This window comes from Lepidochelys kempii, chromosome 2, assembly GCF_965140265.1.
Source record: "Lepidochelys kempii isolate rLepKem1 chromosome 2, rLepKem1.hap2, whole genome shotgun sequence".
Taxonomy (NCBI): Eukaryota; Metazoa; Chordata; order Testudines; family Cheloniidae; genus Lepidochelys; species Lepidochelys kempii.
In genome coordinates, this window is record NC_133257.1 from 184,815,703 (window position 1) to 184,836,741 (window position 21,039).

Consider the following 21,039-nt stretch of genomic DNA (forward strand, 5'->3'; position numbering starts at 1 on the left):
TGTTCTAGTAAATTGTATGGTGTGGAGTGTGCGTTAGGGGGATTCCAGAAACGAAGAGGAAAACATCCCCACCAAATAGGGACATCACAAATCAAAGGAAGCTGGCACTTTTAGAGCAGAAAGCTTCCTCCCAAACTTCTTGCTAAAAGGGGACATGACAGGCACACAGAAAACCCTCCCTGGTATCACATGCCCCTGGGTGAATAGGAAATGCAGGCAAAACAGCATCGCTCTGAGTGAGGCACATGGAATCGAGCATGGCAGTGGCTGTCGAAAGGTCAAATGAAGCATCCATGAGCTGCACAATTCCTACACGTGGAGGTTGCCACGGTGATAATGCTAGATGAGTAACTAAATGATGGTGTCCAGTGAAGCAGCGGGAAATATCTCTCCACACAGCTGAGAATGGTGTTGTCACACCAGGACCCTTTGGGGGAATAAGCCAGTGCTGGGGACTTTCACTTAGTGGATCAGATCCTCAGGGTGTGTAAAAAAAAAAAAAGTGTCACTCCATTGCCTTTCTGATTTACACCTGCTGAGGATTTGGCTCAGTACATTTACAAAGCTACTTACTTGCTGTTTCATCCTCTGTGCCCTTATACACAAGGCTGAGTGCATAGCATGTTCTTTAAAGGGGATTCTATGGGGCATTTTTGCTTGTATTCATACAGCATTATTGTGGCACGTCTCACCTCCTTTCCACACTGATTTAAGGGCTAAGCGCCTTACAGTCAGTAGGATTCGAGAGTGCTTGGCTCCTAGCAGACAGGCTTACCATGTTATGGGGTGAGCCCCTTCAATTAGAGGGGAGCATATGACCCTTAGATATTAATAACATACTTTGAAAAGTAGTTTCTCCTTTAATCTGTGGTTCTACCCTGAAAAGTGGCAACTGATAAAAGTGGTAAGAATGGCAATTTCTTACTTGGCAGATTTGCTCACCTGCTATATTCAGAGGTAGATCCGCTGAACTTAGAGACACAGATACATTTTGACTGCTTTTCAATCCGTGTCACTATGGGAGAGTGAACTGGATTCTGTAGTGGCCCAGGCCTCAGCCACAGGATTGTTAACTAAGGTTCTGTTGCAGGGCCATATATTGTTCCAGGTAATTCCCTGGTGGTTTCCACAGGTGTAAATGAAGGTGGAATATGAAGACAATGGGGTTGTACGGGTCTAAGGGAGTGCAGAATTAGGCCTGTAGACTTCTTATTCTTTGTAATGATGCAGGGGACAGGAAAAAAGCCGCAGCCTTACTTTGAATCCCCAGGTAAATTTTCAGGGCTCTCAGGAAAAAAAAAAAAGAGCTTTTTACCTTTAAATGGAGTATCTTGGATACCAAAATCATTACCAGCCAATCAACACGGACCCTATGGATGCTCTTTGTACAGTCCCTTCGGAGCAGAACTGTACCTGCAAACATAATTCTTTGTTTGTCCTGTTGTAGTTAATGCCATTACAGCCATAAAAATGCACTTTGGTCACTCACATAAGGGCTGCAATGAAGCTAAGATGGCGCGGGTGGGGTGGGGAGGGGGGGATACAGAACTCACAGCAGTGGACTTGGCAGGGAAGCAAATTTCAAATTCTGTATTTTAAAAAAATTCAAGCAGAGTCCTAGATTGTGCCTCTCTGAGCTTTGGGGCCCTCCATCCATGTGTGGAGCTATAGAATCATAGACTTTAAGGTCAGAAGGGACCATTATGCTCATCTAGTCTGCCCTCCTGCACAACGCAGGCCACAGAATCTCACCCACCCACTCCTGTAACAAACCTCTAACCTATGTCTGAGCTATTGAAGTCCTCAAATCGTGGTTTAAAGACTTTGAGGTGCAGAGTATCCTCCAGCAAGTGACCCGTGCCCCACACTGCAGAGGAAGGCGAAAAAACTCCAGGGCCTCTGCCAATCTGCCCTGGAGGAAAATTCCTTCCCGATTCCAAATATGGTGATCAGCTAAACCCTGAGCATGTGGACAAGACTCACCAACCAGCCACCCAGGAAAAAATTCTCTGTAGTAACTCAGATCCCACTCCATCTAACATCCCATCACAGGCCATTGGGCATATCTACTGCTAATAGTTGAAGACCGATTAATTGCCAAAATTGGGCTATCCCATCATATCATCCCTTCCATAAACTTATCAAGCTTAGTCTTGAACTAGATATGTCTTTTGACCTCACCCCGCCTGCATGGAATATGAGGGTCAGGTGTTCCATGGCATCATCCCTTCAGAGAGTACCTGAGGTAGGAATGGGCCAATAGCAGGGCCTATTAGGCAACAATTGGTCAGATTTGAGGACAGGGTCATTGTCTCTCCTTCTAGCCCTGTGTAGACAAGTTTAAAAATAAAGGTAACCTAGATCCAGACCTGAAGAAGAGCTCTATGAAGCTTCAAAGCTTGTCTCTCTCTCACCAACTGAAGTTGGTTCAATGCAAGAACTTACCTCAACCACCTTGTGTCTCTGATATCCTGGGACCATCACAGGTACAACTACACAGCAAACTGAAGGTCCTTTCTGTTCAGGGGACTCAGGTCAGCTGTGGGCATGGGAGATCCTGCCAGGGAGATGTTGGTGAAGACACATGGACCTCTCTGTGGGTGGCCCTGATCTCCTTTAGATTCCAGGCAGTTTGGGGGCACCACATTGGATCATTCCACAGAGGGTGCATGTCCGAGCCCAACAGAGCAATTTTTTCTCCTCACAGAACCCCTCCCAGGAGTATTTCCAGCCGATACTTATCAGTTTGAAGCCTGTACCTGTGTTCTGTTACTGGTTAGGGAGCTCAAACAGGTCTTGTATAAATTTTTTTGCCACTCCTCTCTAAAATAAACATGAGATCCTTTTAAGAGGCAGAGTAATACTTAATGCTCCAAGTATTGTAAAATCATGCACACATTCTGTATTAAAAGCATGTAATGTCATGAATGTAAAAGTGACTCTCCTACCACACTCAGTACTCAATTCTTTTTGTTTAACCAAATTAGTACCGACACCTGCTGCACTCCCTTCCTTCTCCCAATTACTCACTTGTCAGCCATGACTGATCTGCCAGTTACTTGACAATTAGCCTGGGAAAGATGACTCAAAGCTCAAATCTTAAAAATGCCTCTCCCCTCCCCCCATCAACAGTGATTTATCAAAAATCAAATATCAAGTATAATAAAACAGAGAGATCACATTAAATAAACCTACAAATCCTCTCTTTCCCAGTCATCCTTGAAAAAGTTGGCTCTGTGATTGATGCTGATCATTCTCTGGGTGAAGGTTCTTGCCTGATATGTGAGGTACTACAGTATGCCACTAAACGAAAGGCAATGAAGCAGATTCTCTAATGAAAAGATGAGTATAGATTTTGGAGCAGGGAAAGGAATTTTAATGAATAAATGTAAGAGTCTCAACCCCCAACTGTGGCTGCTTAGCTGCATGAAGCAGCTGTAAAGTCACAGCCAAGAATTCCCCTGACAGGGGGATCCTCAGGTGATGAAAAGCCAGCATAGATGGCTCCATGCCATCTGCTCCTCCCTCCACATAGAGGGGGAATTAGGGGCAGGGATGGGGAGCATAGAGGGCAGTGCACTGTGATCCATTGAACCCTGGCTGGCAAAACGCTTCCTGAAGGACTACTGCAACTGGCATAGTTTGGAGCAGCACAAAGATTGTTCTAAACTACACCTGGGCTGTTTCAGCTCCTGGCCAGTCCAAGAATGGAGGAGTGAAATGGTTGCACAGGGTATGTCTACACTACCAACAACAACAACAACAAAATCCTATAGCAGTAAGTCTCAGTGTCCAGGTCAACTGACTCAGGCTTGTGCTACGGGGCTAAAAATAGCAGCGTAGATGTGCTGGCTGGAGCTCAGGCTCACTGGGTTTCAGAGTCTGGGCTCCAGCCCCAGCAGGAACATTTGCACCACTACTTTTAGCCCTGTAGTGCAGCCCCACGAGCCTGAGTCAGTTGACCTAAGCTTAGAAACTTGCTGCTGCAGGATTTTTTTGATGCAGTGTAGACCTACCTTGAAAGGCACATTTCTCCCCACTTCCTTCGGCTGCACTAAGGGTATATCTACACTATGGAGACTCTATCGGCAGAGCTGCATTGCCGTAGCTATGTCAGCATAACCTCCTGGTGTAGATGCAGCGCACTCTGATGGAAGGGGTATTTCTGTGGGTGTAGGAACACTACCTCCTCAAATGACAGTAGTTATGGCGACAGAAGCATTCTTCCATCAACAGCGCTGCAGCTGCGCCGGGGATGAGGTCAGCATACCTATTGTGGTCAGGGGTGTGGATTTTTAACATCCCTGAGTGATGTAACTAGGTCATCTTAGCTTTTAAGTGTAGACCAGACCTAAGTCTGAACTCAGTACAGCTGAAAATCTGACCCACCTTCTCTATTCTATGCCATTCAGACACAAACCTCCTGACAGACATTTAACACTCATTTAAAGGAACAGGTATGGAATCTAGTTACATTAACATAAAAATTAAAACAAATGAATTCAGCACTTATAAAAGGGTTTTAGATTGACAGACTATGAGACTAACATCTTCTGATTATTAAAGGGGTGGGGTGGGAGGAGAAGGGAGTAAATTACAGGCCTGATTCTTCACTGCCTTGGACCTTGTGCAATTATGTACACCAGTGCAAAGTGGGTATAAAATGCTTACAGATCAGAATGATAACATTTTGCACAGACTGCGCAGGTGTAGAAAATAACTACCTAAGGTGCAAGGCAGTAAAGAAGCAGGCCCTGGACAATCCCAGTCTCTTATACTTAGAATATAGAGGAGTAGGACACTCTCTGAAGCCACTTGGGATCTGACTATGCAGACCTAGCCAACCTAGGAAATGCTTAGATTGTTGGGTGTCATAGAAACCTTAAAAAAGATAGAAAAATTACAGCAGCTGCAGTACAAGTTGCCTCCACATCAGCCCCCACACCTGTGTGCTTCAACCCTGTTTGGGGGTACTTCTCTAGGGATCAAACAGTAGCTGGGTTTCTTTGCCTGTTCAGTCCTTTGCCTGTCTGCTGAGATCAGCAACAAATCTGCCATTGAGTATCATTGTGACAGTGATTATATTTTAAATGTGGATTAGCATTGCACAATTGGCCAGGTGTATTGTGGGATCCTTGTTTGGACTATTCTCTGAAGTGTTAGCTATTGGCCGCTGCTGGAAACCAGGATATCAAACCAGCAGTTTGCTTCAGTATGACCACTCCCCTGTCTCTAAGTAATGAGGTTGCAAGCACTTCTCAGTGGACAGCCATTGCACCATTACAGGAAACAGTATTACAAATAGCATCAGGTGGCTAATTATTATTTTTTTGCTTGCAATTAAGCATGCCTTGTCTGCCTTTAGTACAGTCTTATCAGTTCATCTGGCAGATAATATAGTAACAACCACCCCCACCCCTGATTCTGGTAATCAAAATGCCTTCTTTGAAAGGTACAATCAACCATGCCTTACATTGGAATCACGAGCCAACTAGTGCGGCAACAGCATTCAAGGCAATTGGGACCATTACAGTGCTTTGCTTTCTGGCTAAGGGATCTCAAATTACCTTTCAAAGTTTAAGGAAATAGGCCTCCCAGCACTCCAGAAAGTGATCATCATGAATAAAAAGAGTAGGCATGGAAGACACCAAACTTTAAATTAAACGTTGGATTGAAGGAGGGGACAGAAGGAACCCAAACCTGAATTTTAATTTCAAAATGGTCCCTCTCTCCAATAAGTGATTCAAAATCTGGATCCAAGTTTTGCAGCTTGTGCCTATCTCTAATAGAGATTATTTCACCCACCACTAGATTGGAATATAAGCTATGCAACAGCATGTAGCACCACTACACAGAAGTCTAGGACAGGACATGGAGAATGCACTTGCAATTGCCAGGAAAATTTAAGAAGGCAGAATATACAAGTAGATATTATTATTATACAAGTAGATATTTAACCAAAATCCTGGAATTAATACATCCACGTTTACAAACAGCACTACTGGACCCTTAGAAGCCACCAGGGGCCAGGACCTGATTTCACATCTCTGCTAGCAGCGTAGTGCCCTCTAACTGTGCAGGGATATTGATTCAGAGTCTATGGATTAGGGTTACCATATGTCTGTATTTTCCCAGACATGTCCAGCTTTTTGGTTCTTAAATCGCGGTCCGGGAGGAATTTTTAAATATCTAAAAACGTCTGGGATTTTGCCATTATTATTTTTCCCCAAAGAAGAGTTGATCATTCAAGAAAGAGAGTGAATGTTGATCATTTGAGAAAGTGAAAGTTGATCACTCGAGAGAGTGCCGGCTTTTCCCCCCTAGCTCCCAGCGCTTACACTGCGAAACATCTGTTTTGCACGGCTGGGAGGAGCGGGGAGGAGGGGGAAATTGGCGCGCTTAGGGGAGGAGGCGGGACCGGGGCGGGGATTTGGGGAAGGGGTCCAATGGGGCAGGGAGGGGGCAGAGTTGGGGGGGGACTTTGGGGAAGGGGTTGGAGTGGGGGCAGGGAAAGGGTGGAGTTGGGGCAGGCCACAGGCGGGGGGCACAAGCAAATACTGCCCCCGTGGAGTGTCCTCTTTTTTGAATATTCAAATATGGTAACCGTACTATAGATTCTAAGACCAGAACAGACCATTGTAATAATCTAGTTTGACCTCCTTCATAACACAGACCATAGAATTTTTCCAAAATTATTCCTAAAGAATAGGTTTTAGAAAAACATCCAATCTCGATTTAAAAATGGTCAGTGATGGAGGATCCACCATGACCCACAGTAAATTGAGGCAAGAGAACCACCTACTGAACCACTAACACCCTCTTCCTGCAGTCCGTAGATGCTTTTAGTAGGTTTGTCACCCATGTAGTGACCTAGCCCAACTCTGTTTAGCTGGGACGAGCTAACGTACAGTTATAGTACAGGGTAGCATGCGTTGTTTCTTAATAAAAGCCAATGCAAACTGAATTAGAGCACCATTCTGTGGTGAAAGTAAATAGAATCCAAAATGGGATTTGAGGCACATGCAGAACATAACTGATGGGGCATGTCAGCATCTACATGTATATTTGTTACATAGATATTTATGGCTTTGCACCAAAGTTAAAAAAGCTAGGCCTATACCATACTTTCTGTCTCGGACATCAGGAATGTGCCTATCATTAATATTTAGGCACAAACATTCATGCTGACTACAACATGAACCCTGCTGGTCACTGTAAGCGTGCAACACTTGTGCTACCATGTTCTGATGAGGAAGAAAAAAGGATTTCTTAAGGTACCAGCCATCTTTGTTGGGAGAAAGATCCTTTTCAGCAGTGGATGATGTGACTCCTTTATGCCCAGTGAAATCTATACAGTGCCATGGCATGTTGCAGGATGAAAGGGGCCACAGAAACGTAAGAAATTATCATGATCACGATCAACATTGCACTCTGCTGGATTAGTGCATGTGTCATGTACAGTGTGAATGTGTCTGATTATGATTACCCTACACGATTACTTTACGTAAGTTAATACGAAGGTCTAATTCTAGAGAGTGCAGAAAAGAAATGCCTAATGAGCCACAAATCGGGTATGAGGGCTCTTTAGAACATAAAACTCAAACTAAAGGTGAGCATTTCACATCTCCAGGGGTTAACCCCCAAAGCACAGCTCTGTTGCTAAAATTTTTCAGGAAATGCAAAATCTGAAAGATGAAGCAACAACATGTAGTCTCAGACACGGCACCTTTTTATATAAGTTCCAGCAGTATTGGATTACTATTGCTTTGTATTTCTGAGCAATTCCAGGAACACAAAAAAGTATTTATGACACATCAACTTCTTGAGAATAAACTACTTTTACCTCTGAGAAATTTTAGGTGAGAATATCTGGGGCTAAATGGCTAATTTCAATGGTGGGTGACCGAGATTGCGCCCTAAACAAGGCATTGAAGATTTCTCTTACAGCAGTGAGTCAAAGGGATTTGTTTTGTTTTGTTTTGAAGCAAGGGAATTGTTTTCTAACTAAACTTTGTCCTGTTTGTGCTTGCCCATAAATGAGACGAGATTGGAAACACCATTAAAAAATTCCCAGAGCCAGCAAAAGTGGGCCTGCACATAGTAACATTTTTCAGAGGAGGCTGAGATTACATAAGTGTCATGGAACAGCTGACTGCAACATTAACACTTTAGCATCAATAATATAGGCAGAGCTGTTTGTTCTGTGTCAAGTATAAAGCGACAGAACCAAGGCAGTCCAACATTCCTGCACACATACCATCCTCTCTCAGCAAGCACTTCCTGAAAGTAGAGTTCGCTAAGTCCCTGTACATTATCTTAGTATAATGTCCCTTACTGGGAAGCTATCATAACACAGGTAGTGCCACCTATAGTTAAGGCTGCCCAACACTTTCCATTCCAGGACTCTGTTTTCAGTTGCATATAACATTGCTAAACTAACCATTTGGACTGAAATTTTCTATCCTGGGTGTCTGTCTCAGGATGCATTTTTGGGGAAAGTTTCAGCTAAAATAGTTCAGCTGTTTCCAAGAACAATATTAAGGAAAAATATGTTGTTTTAACTATGTTAAAAATTCTTACAACTGTTACGTTGAGAAGCTCTAGCACCTCCCTACTTTGGAGCATAGACTTGAAATTCATCAGGGATGTCAGAATGCCAAATCTGCCATCCCTGCAAAAAATCACCCAAATTATGAGAAATCTCCGTTCAAACATGCTCAGTAGTGACTTGTTAGAGTCTGGCAGTCAAATTCTTTGAAGATTCCATCTGCACGGACCATGCTCCATCCCTTCAACAGCTCCTATGTGCCAACTGGACTGTGTCCCCACAAAGCAACTGAGTGTAGCTGAACAGGACTTGCCTTGCATTTACTTGTCAGGGGCTGTTGTGGCACCAGGCACAGGAACTGAGAGCAGAGGGATGTCTCTCTTGTGCTCTCAATGCTCACACCCAGGCAATGAGAGGGAGGATGAAAAAGCCTGATTTGAACTAAAGAACTGAGGAAAGGTAGTGGTGGCAAGGGGTGAACTGAGTGGGGGAGAGAAGGGGATAGCAGCATTCAGAGGTTTTGGGGAGTGGTATGGGGGTGATAGGAACAGAGAGGGCAGAGAAACCTGGAGTTTGTGTTAAAAGAGTTAGAAGGGTTTGGATTACAGGTAAAGAAAGAAAAAAACAAGACTTGTTCCAGTAACAAGTAACACAATTGGATCATAAAATCAGTGTGGAAATCCTAAAACTTGCCTCAAAGAAAAATGAAACACAGTCCAAACTACACATATAGAATTATGGGGTCTAAATTAGCGGTTATCACTGAAGAAAGATCATGGATAGTTCTCTGAAAACATCTCCTCAATCTGCAGTGGCAGTCAAAAAAACTCACAGAATGTTAGGAGCGGTTAGGAAAGGGATAGAAAATAAGACAGAAAATATCATAATACCACTGTATAAATGTATGGGATGCTCACACCTTGAAAACAGCATGCAGTTCTGGTCATCCCATCTGAAAAAAGATATATTAGAATTGGCAAATGTACAGAGAAGGGCAACAAAAATGATAAGGGGTATGGAACAGCTTCCATAAGAGGAGAGATTAAAAAGTCTGGGATTGTTCAGTTTAGAAAAGAGACAACTAAGGGGGGATATGATCGAGGTCTATAAAATCATGAATGGTGTGGAGAGAGTGAGTAAAAAACTGTTATTTACCCCTCCACAATACAAGAACCAGGGGTCACCCAATGAAATTAATAGGCAGCAGGTTAAAACAAAACACAAGGATGTACTTTTTCCACACAACACACTGTTAACCTGTGGAACTCATTGACAGAGGATATTGTGAAGGCCAAAAGTATAATGGGTTCTAAAAAGGATAAATGGAGGATAGGTCCATCAATGGCTATTAGCCAAGGTAGCCAGGGATGCAACCACATGCTCTGGGTATCCCTAAACCTCTGACTGCTAGAAGCTGGGACAGGCTGACAAGGGATAGATCATCCAATAATTGCCCTGTTCTGTTAATTCCCTATGAAGTGTCCAGCACTGGCCACTGTTGGAAGATAGGATACTGGAATAGATGAACCACTGGTTTGACCCAGTAGCATAGGCGCCAACTTCCCTTCTTCCCTGTGGGTGCTCAACCCCCCCACACCTGGCCCCGCCCCTTCCCCATCCTCGCCCTGCCCCAATTCCACCCCCCTACCCCCAAGTCCCCGCCCCTGCCCCGCCTCTTTACCACCTCCTCCCCGGAGTGCGCTGCGTCCCCACTCCTTCCCCTCCCTCCCGGAAACTCCTAAGCACCGCCAAACAGCTGTTAGGTGGTGGGCAGGAAGTGCTGGGAGGGCAAGGAGCAGGGACGTGGCATGCTGGGGGAGGGGGGGAGAAGGAGGCAAGGAGGGGGTGCTAGGCTGCTGGTGGGTGCGGAGCACCAGCTAATTTTTCCCCGTGGGTGCTCCAGCCCCACAGCACCCATGGAGTCGGCGTCTATGCCCAGTAGGGCCATTTTTGTGTTCTTATGTCCAAATTAACTGTGCCTTAGAATATCATAGAACTGAATCCTCTTTGGCTTTGGTCCATTATTATGGGCATTTTCTTCCTAACTTTGTCTACAGTAATAAATCCAATGATACTATTTGTAAAACAAGATTATGAATGGGCTTGGACTAAAAAGCATTTTATTAAAAAAAGAACAAAAAAGCATAGCGTATCTGTATTTCTGAACAGCTACAGAAGTTATTGTTTAGAAGGAAGAACTGTTAAATTTATGCTTCATATAAGGCCAAAAAACTGGATTATTTTTGTATCTTTACATATGGGTTCATTAAAACACTAGGTGATTGCTATGTTCCTACTGTGCAGACTGGGTAACATGACTACAAGGGATGCTAAATATCATTTAGAGATCAGACACTGAATTGGACTTGCAGCTTCTTCTCTGGTGATACTCAGACACAAGTAAAGTATTACTATGAAGTATAAAATGCTTTTTTTGCAGTCTCTTGTCTTCAGCATCTTGGAATATGCATGGGAGACATGGACATGCAGGAAACGGAACATTAAGAGGCTTTCGAATTGAAATGTTACAGGCAATTGCTGCATGCTAGCTATACCTCACACACAACTACAGAGGAAGTAATCAGCTGGATTTACAGAATAATTGGAGTGATATCTATTATCATCAAGACGATCAGATAAAGAAAACTTGTGTTTGTGGGGCATGTGGGTTGGATAAGTGGAGCAAGAATGCTGAAGCAAGTTTTGCAGGGACTGGTGCCAGGGGCACCCATCCACAGTGAGTGCGGTTTGATGATGTGGCTGACTGTTTGGGGTACAATGGGGCATGCTTCTCAATGCTGTGAGAAGACTGGAAAGAAGATTGCTGGCCAGTGACTCCTGTGTGTTGTGTTTACTGTTCATTGTGATGTGACTTTATGATGCTTTACATTATGAAAATAAATAAAAAATAATAATAAAATGATCCACATCTATTGCACTCCATTTCAGCTAGAAATGGGCCAGCATCAAATCCAGGGATTTTATCACATACAGGAACATTACTGCTAGCCTCTGTGAGCTGGAGTCTCAGCTCTTGTAAACCAGCCTTCCTCAACTGAAGTCAGTGGAGCTACCTCTGGGAACACCAGCTGAGAATTTTGCTCTAACGGACTGAACCAAACCTTCAGATCTGAACACCCCCAAATGTAGGGGCAGTTCAATTTTAAATATGATTTTGTCTCTCTCCCATTATCTAATCTTATCAGAACCTACTACAAATGCTCACATGTGCAAAACAGGGAAGGTTTTTTCTAGTATAAATGTTCAATCTTTTCCTTTGCTTCCCTCTCCCCTCCTTATTCTGTTATGATAAACAGGAAGGTTAACTTGTGTGCACTGATTATTAGAAACCTTAGGAAGAAGTAGAAAGACCTTATTTTTTTAAACTTATAGCGCTAATAGTATTGTTAAGACTGGAGACTTGAACAAAGACTTTGAAGTAGAGGATTAGGGGCTGAACAGTGGATTTTTATAGAAATATGCTCATATAAAAAAGCCTCTTTACTCTTCCCCGCCCAGCACTGTAACAGCTTTATACACTATAACTGGGATGACTGCTAGACAATAATAGATGGTATTGCTCAGGCACTGTGCTGAAAAGGTCCCCACTCTGAAAACCCACTAGCTCAAAAGAGATACTGCAGAGAATGATCCAATTTAGATGATGAATAATGTAATTTAGCCTATACATATGTGACCACCCAATGAGAGCTTTGTGTAGAAAATCTATTTTTATGTTCACCAAAGAAAAGCAAAGGACACACAGAATTATGATCAATAAGTGTTGAACTCCAAGCAGTTGATGCAAGGCTATTTTTAGAAATGACTGGAAAAATAGACAGAACTAGTTTCCGCTGGAAAGTGCAGTCCATCAAAATAGAAAAAGCTTCACAAAATCATGTCAAGTTTGCCAAAATTTTGTTTGAGAGAAAAACTGAAACATCCCATATCAACATTTTGGAACGACAGGGTTTGATTTTTCATTTTGAAATGGCTTTTAGCATGGACTTTTTAAAAAAAATGTATTCTGAAATATACATCTAAACAAAACATTTGGGTTTAATCAAACGAAGCATTTAGATTTTCTGTTTCGGATCAAATTTCCAAGATTTCCCTTGGCAAAGAATTTTCAAGTGTTCCGGTTTCTTTCCAATTCTACATAAATATTAAAATCTCAAAATCCTTTGTGAATCAGAACTTCCGTCCCCCACCAGCTCTAGTTATTTTAGTTCTTTAATCTCCTTGAAGTCAAAGGATTTAGGATTAGTTTTAAAATAGGTCTTTAAAGCTGTTTCTCCGCCAACTGAAATATACATGACTAATTCAATGTCTAGAATTAATGTGAGCCTTAATTCTGTTTCCATTGAAACCAATGGCAAAACTGCCATTGACCTCAAAAGGAACAGAGTTAGACCAAAGCTGAGTGTAAAGCCGACAGATCCCGGTATTGAACCAGGGACCTCTGGAGCTTAGTGCATGAGCCTCTACCTCAAGAGCTAAAAACCAACTGACTGTTAGCTAAGGCTGTAGAGCAAACTCATTAATCTCTCTCTCTCTTCGTGGTCTCAGTGCTACTAGATGGGACAGAACACCACACCCAGAAGATGTGTGGTTTACATGAGTACTGCTGAAAATCCCTCCTCTAGTCTAGTGTGAGACGTTCTAAGCCAAAATTTTCTAATTTAGCTGCCTAAAATATTTGTACTTAGGTATGTAAATAAGTGCCCTGAAGTCCTGCAGCTCTTCTTTTTTAACTCTTAACAACTCAGGGTTGGCAGTTTTGCTCCCCAGCCCCAAACTTAATCTGATCATAATTTGAAGAACAAAAAGTTATTAATAGATTTATGGCCATTTGTGCTCCAACATTTATTGTTCTGTATTATTTGTTTAATGGCCAGTCATATGTTACAATGATTACAGACAATTAAAGACAAAAGGGGCAAAATTGTTACAAGCTTGGAATGGGTTACTTCTGTTTAATCTGCCTTGTAGTGTCTGGTGAGGTTTTGATGTTACCCAAATTAGTCACCATATTTTATAAAGGGTTGCAAGAAAATGGAATCCTTCAGCCAGACCTTCTTTAAGTGTTCTCACTAGAAAGTGGAATGGTGGTGTCTTTTGCTTAACATGATGGTGAAACAGCTTCTGGAATGGGGAACCAAACTTAAAACTAGAGTTGCCCAGAGGAGCTAGACCAGACCTGGAAATATCAAGAGGGAAGATGGAACCAGAGTGGCATTGTCTAAGAAGAAGACATAATCAGCAAAGACATTTTAAGGGGAGCAACACGTGACTGGGTTTTGCCAGGAAGAAGTAGGTGGGCCAGGATTCTGAGATTAATCATCTTGCACTGGGTTGACTTTTACAGGCAAATGGGAAGAGACAGCTCAATTGCATCTTGGTTGAGTCCTTTGGGTGACAAATATTTGAGTGGGAATCCTGAGGGAACGTCTCCTTATGCTAGTGTGATGACCGACCGGAATGAGTAGTCAATCCACGGTTCAGTGAGATAATTGTAAGGAACCTTAAAGATTCAGAAGTGTTTAGAATTAGATGATATGCTGATAATACAGAAAAGACAATAGACGTGGGACTTATATAATTAATTTAGCCACCTCAAGCAATCGGAATCTGCTTTTAGTCTCTCCCCTTAATAGATAGCTACAAATATGGAGAGAGGACTATTACTTAACTGGGAAGGGATGTATACATAATCTAATATTTCTATATTTTGTCTTTAAGGGTGGGGATTGAATTAAATGGCTAACAATAGTCTTCTTAGTGGGTTCAGGCATTCTTGCTGTACTGAAGAGGTGAATCAAACGCAACTGAAAAATTGTTCCTTGGAACAACATTTTATCTGTTTCTGGGGTCCCTCTCTTTCACATTCCCCAAAGCGAGCAATAAGCAGGGTAAATTCTGGAAGGAGTTCAGCATTTGTAAAGTAACACATCCCAAGTTGTATTTTTTCCTGTATGCCACAAAAAATTAATTATTACTTTTTAAAAGGTACCTTCTACTTGCAATGTGGATAAAATTGCAGCTGATCTCTAAGGCTGCTTGGAGAAGGAACATATTAATGAGTGAGAACTTAAGGAAAATTTAGATGTATTTCAGTTTTTTTCAACTCTGATTTTTTAGGAGTTTTAACTTTTCTTAGATAATTATATCTCCTACATTAGATGCATACAATTAACATGGTTTGTATTCTGACTAATATTGCAGTCTGGTTTGTCTACTGGATAATCAATGATGGCCTGGTTTTTAGAAGTGTTATACACCCACAAATATCACTGAAGTTGCAGGTGCTCATCGCCTTTGAAAGTTACGCCAGTTGTCCTTTTCAACTGCCCTTTGCGTTTTTTCCCCACCCTCATTTCCAGGTCTTCTTCCATGCAGCCCCCTACATCTCAATCATCTTTCCATGACTCAAATCACTGGATGATACCCTGTCCCCACTGAAGCCGAATTCAAATTTCCCATTGACATCAATGGACTATGATTTGACTCTGAGCCTTGAGAGACTTCTTAAAACACCCTTCTTTCAAAATCTGTTAATTCCATCCATCCCCTCACGGGAGTCTTATGTAAATTGATAGCTGCACCCCGTCACCTTTTCTCTCTGAAAGCGATAAAATAATGGAACTTAAAATCACCTGTACAAAACTACATTGTTCAATCAAATTGTTTTTTGTCACTTCCAAACCTTCATCTATATGCCTGTGTATGTTTTGCTTGAATGAACATAAAAGCTGTTCTGAAAAATTGTCCCTATATGTTTAACTGTATTTTTTAAAAAAGGGGGGTGGGTGTAGGGGAAGAGAAGAATAGAAAATGGGAGAGGAGAGAAATTTTCCTGAAAATTCCAGATACTGATCGTTTTAAAGAGAGATTTCTCAGCTGGTACAAATTGATAATGCCCAGTTGACTTCAGTGGAGAATGCCTATTTACACCAGCTAGGAATCTGCCCCAAAAGCATGAAGCAGCACTAGAAGCCAGGTAAGCTGGTAACCTACATTGCATCTGAAGAAATTTATGGATGTTTCCATTTATAGCTCTTGCAACTTTTTTCAGATTAAGCTGGAAGGCTCTTGTCTCAGTGTGCAGCCCTGCTGCTGCTGCTAGTCGGGAAACAACACAGTAAGGGTGAGTTTACAAAAAAGAATACTCTACTAACAGCACTTAGCTTTGTATTATAGGAACTGTATTAACTACACCACTTGAGACATGGAAGAGACACTGTGAAAAAGCACCAATTAATGGCATTGTTGCTCCAATTCTGTAAAAGATTATGTACTAGGGAACAACTTGACAAAATATCAGTCACTATGCTAAACGACAATGCTGAGCCCATTCCACATAGCTGCCAACCATTCCCAGTCAGGAGGAACAGTTCCTGTTTTTACCATTTATTACTTTCTGTCTCCCAAAGATGTCCCATCACTCCAAAGCATTTCAGTGTGGTTTAAAGGCATGCCGCTGTTAATATCCTTCAAATGCTGCAGTCTATGTTAGTGTAGGAAATAAGCCCTGCTATCTTAAAATTAGTTAGTTATAACCCAATATTTCACTGTTGATTCTGTTCCTACAAATATGCTTCCACCAGAGCCAGCTTTAGCATTTTGGGGTTGGCCTGAGAAAAAATTTCTAAGGAACCTCACATAAATTTAGATGGTTCCTTTCCATTCTTCACCTCAACTTCACTCACACCTGCCTCATCTATCCTCTCCTCCTCTGGCCTAACTCACACATCTCTTTTCTTTCCATTTAGCAGATCCCTTCCTAAGTAACACCTTGCCCCTCAAAAAAAAAAAAACCATCATGGAACTAATATGCTGTTTGTCCCCATCGTACTGTTCACTCTGCTTGTGTGTTCTACTCCTTCCCGCATGCTTTGGCTGCCTTACCTATTTAGGCAATAATGTCTCACTGTTTCCTTGTGCTCTCCCGTCCATCTGTACCCAGCTGTTGTCTCTTGTCTGATACTTAGATTATAAGTGTCTTGGGGCAGGGACCGTCTTTTTGTTCTGTCTTTGTACAGCACCTAGCACAATAGGCTTCTCATCCAAGACTGGGACTTCGAGGTGCTACGATAATACAAATTAATAACCACAACTATTGTGATCATACCCATCATGCAGATTTTCCCCACCCTTGGTGGAGAGGTGGAAGCAATTCTTTCTCCCATGGCGCCGTTGCCTGTTTCCCAGCCCTTGCTGAGGACCCTTCATAAACCAGCAAAGATGCACCAATAGCAAGGGCTGAAGTATCAGTTGTGGAGCAGCTCTCCTGCCACATATTGGGCTTGAATGTGCCCTGCTGAGCTGCGTGCAGACGAGATCCTTGTGTGAAAATCCACTCTCTTCCCATTTGGAAGGAGAGAGGGTGGAGTCACACAATGCCTCCAACCCTTCCCCCAGGCCCCGACTCCGCTGGTCTGGGGATGTGTGTGATAGGAGGAAGCAAGGAGTTCATTGTCACCCTCCACCAGCCAAGAGGAGATCAGGACACAAAGGTAACTATGCCTGGGGCTGTACTACCTTGTCCGCTACCCCTTCCAAGGTGGGGAACAACGCTCTTTAAGGAGGATCCCGGGCCAACCATGGGCAGGCATGGCTCCAGTAGAGCTGCACTGCAAGGGAATAGGAGAGGTACCCCAGAGTCCCAGAACTAAGCACCCATATAAATTTCCCGCTGGAGTCCATGGGGTCCGTGGGCAGAACAGGTAGGGCAGGGCAACAGGCAGGGCAGGGCAACACACCTGAAATTTTGTAGTGGAAAAATATCCCACCAATAACTGCCAACCCTTTCCTGAATCCAGCTCTTCCTTTCTGGTGCAGACCTATCACACACAGGCAAATATACATCTGATAATATTCACCTGGACCTTTGAACAATTTAAAAGAATCCCTCCTTAATTAATTTGGTTTTCAGATCATTGGGAAGTGCTCACTCCACACAGTCCCTCCCCCACACTTATGAAGTTTCACTGTAGCCATTGTGTGCAATTTATCTGAAATCTTCAGACAAATCTCTTCCGCATTTATCATTTATAACATGGCAAAAGCCTCTGAATCTTGCTAACCATTAGAGTTCAATCAATCAACTTGAGCCAATGAAAGGAAAACCTGAAGCAAGCGAGACTGAGGAAACACTCCACTTTTCTATCTATTGTATGCCTAAAATAACCCTTTTTCTAGATCATTCCCTCTGAGCAATGGTCTTTCTATAAGATGAGGGAAAGCACTAGGTGCATTGCATTTAAATGAGCTTTCCAGTATACATACAGTAACTTCTAGGATCACAGCTGTGCATATCAATACCCATGTTTTAAAAGGAAAATGGAAATGTTTTATAAAAGTTATCCCTGAGTCAAATTCTTCCCTCACTTGCAGTTATATAATCGCACTGATTTCTAGGAAATTACACTCATGCAATTGAAGGCAGATTTTTGCCCCATAAAAATCAGTAAGTTATGGAATGTTCAGATCTTTAAATGATTAAAAAAGAGGAATGCTGTTCCCCTACTGATATTGGGCCAGATCGTCAGCTGATGTAATTCGGTGTGGTCCTATTGAAATTAATGGAACTACTCTAATGTATACCTGTGAGGATCAGGTCCATTATCTGCTATTATGGGATACTTGTATGTCAAACCAGGTGCAACTGCAAGTTTCCCATTATTTTGATGCAACACCATAAACTGCCCCATATTCATTTGAAAGATTCATGAACCCCAGCAAACTTCGATGAACCCGGTCTCAGTTTCAAATATGCAACAAACCTTGATGCCAGCTGAGTTTCTTGTGGACTTGGGTTTCACTGCAAACATTTTGGATCATTAAAGAACTGAGCATCTGCCAGTAATTAACTCAGTGGTGGCTTAAATAGCTCAGTTTCCCCTATATTTAGGGTAGGGCATAGCTACAATAGCTCTGATACCACAGCGGTAAATGTGAAAAACATTGGAAAAAAGACTTTTAAAAATTATTTTTCATTTCTGCGTGGCCCAGCAATTTATTTGTTATGACTAGGACGCAAACGCCTTGATGGTCAGGCCTCTGGTGCTCAAATATGTGAGCCACAAGAAGGGTCTGATCCTGCCAGGTGCTGAACACTTGCAACTCCCACAGACACCATCTGGAGTTAAGGTTGCTCAGTAATTTGCAGGACCAGGGCTCCAAATCTTTAAACTGTTTAGGTGAAACCCTAGCTCCATTGACATCAACAGCAAAATTCCCACTGATTTCCATGTGGCCAAGATTTCACCCTTTGAGTTTCACGCATTTCTTAAGGTCGTGTCCTGCAATCCTTACTCACACAAGTAGCCTCAGTGAGGATACTCGTGAGACTCAGGGTTGAAAGGTCAGGCAGGCCCTACATTAGGAATGCCTTTATTCTTGTAGGATTGGGATGACACTTTGCCTTGTTTTTCCATTTGTACTCATAAAGAAGAGACAAAGAACTATGGGGCCTGTTGCACCATAATAATAGGCTTCTTAGGGCTATGACTTTAGTCCAAGGATGGTGCTGTTTACTTGTATATTAACATATTGGCCCAAAGGTCAAAATTTTTTTTTAGTTGTATAAATCAAATAATGCTAAAATCAAATTAACTACTGAGCATCTTGCAACAGAAAACAGGTTTTTAAAAAGGCAGATTAAAATATTTATATATGCTAGCAATGGATTTTTTATTCTGTTTAAGGTCACTGGTGGTGAACTTCTCTGTCTGCAGTCTCCTCTCTAGCAAACGGATAATATTTTTCTCAGAGCTATGATCTGATGTTCCCCACATAGTTTGCTAAATTGGTAAACCTTAATCTATGAAATAATTGACAGTTGGGACCATAGCAACTTCGGAGAATATGATTAGGATAAATTCAGGAGCAAGAAAAACATGACCCACTTCTGGAAAATCAATTTCTCTAGTAACAGGTGATTCAGTATTGAGTTTCGCCTTAATTGGTATAGGAGCTACCATACATTTTATGCATTCAATAAAAAGTGGCATGCCTCTTACAGCTATTCTAATCCAAACCATACTTTCATTTTGTTCCACATCAGCAAGTAACATTACATATCCTGTGTCTGAATATGAAAGTCATGCCATGCACTCCTTTTCTATTTCCATTTTTTTTCCATGAAACAATCTGAACTTTCATTTTTTCTCCCACTTTTGCTATCAGCAGCATGTGATCCTAGTCAGTCTTTTCAGATCAAGAGCAGGCTGAGAGTCTCAAGAGTCTGATACACTGCAAGGCAGCAAAAGGGTTCCTGGTCAGGTAGTGCCGTTTCACAGACTGATCTGCAGCTCTGACGGGTTTGGAGAAATACCTGAGGCTGGGGGGTCATCTGATCCAGACTTGCTTAGGGATAGGCTACTGCTGCATGCCTGAGGGCTGAGTCACTGCAGGCTCTGTTGGAAGGGTAAGGCAGTGCAGCCGGGTTATTGATGCATGCCGGAATGGTGACTCACTTCAGGTCTGTTGGAAGGACAGCTGAATGAGCAGCGCTGGTTTGGCTGTGGGTTTGTCTCACAATGTGCATCTCTCACAATCCAATGTTGCTTCCCAGGTGCCAAAAGTCCTGTACACTGCAGCCAGTTAATACTGGTTGAAAACTGGTTGACCAAAAAACCATGCTTTTGACAAAATAATTTTTTTTCGTGGTGTGTCTGCTTTGTGTGGAAAATTGACTTTGCATCTAAATTAACTTTTTAATCAAAGAACTGAATACCCAAAACTGAAGTGTTACTGTTTTTCAGCCAAATGCTGAAAAAAATTGGTTAGGAAAAGCCATTGCTGTGTTTCATGGGAGTTCGGCCAGGTTCCCCAGATGAATGCCATCTCCCATAATGCCACACAGCCAGGGACTCCCATGCCACATTGCAATAGCTCAGTAAATGGGGAAAGCATGATGCATAATGAGGGATTTAGCCCTGGTCTACACTACAGAGCTAGGTCAATGCAAGACAGCTTATGTTGACCTAACTCTATAAGCATCTACACTAAACGTTGCTCCTGATGATGTAAGTCACCCACTACGCTGACTTAATAATGCCACTTCCATGAGAGGTGTAGCGCTTAGGTCGACATACTTAATTCAATGTAGAGTTAATGTAGACAGTGTGTTGCTTACATCGACTGTTGCTGCCTTTCAAAAGTCATCCCACAATGCCCCACATTGACAGTTAAATCGGTGCAAGCACTCCTGGTGAGGGCATGCACCGCCGACACAAGGAGCGTAGCGTGGATATGCAAAAGCTATTTAATTACTGCAGTGGCTGTACGTTGATGTAACTTAGGTCAACATAATTTTGTAGCACTGACATACCCATAGTCAGGCCAAGGAGCCTGTCCCACAGCAAAGAATAAGAATGGCAGCATGAGGCACCATAGTGGTATTTCCAAATCAAGTTTTCAGCCAAAATTTATCAAATTTCAGCTAAAACATTTTGGTTTTCAATTTTTTCCAGAAAGTAAAAATT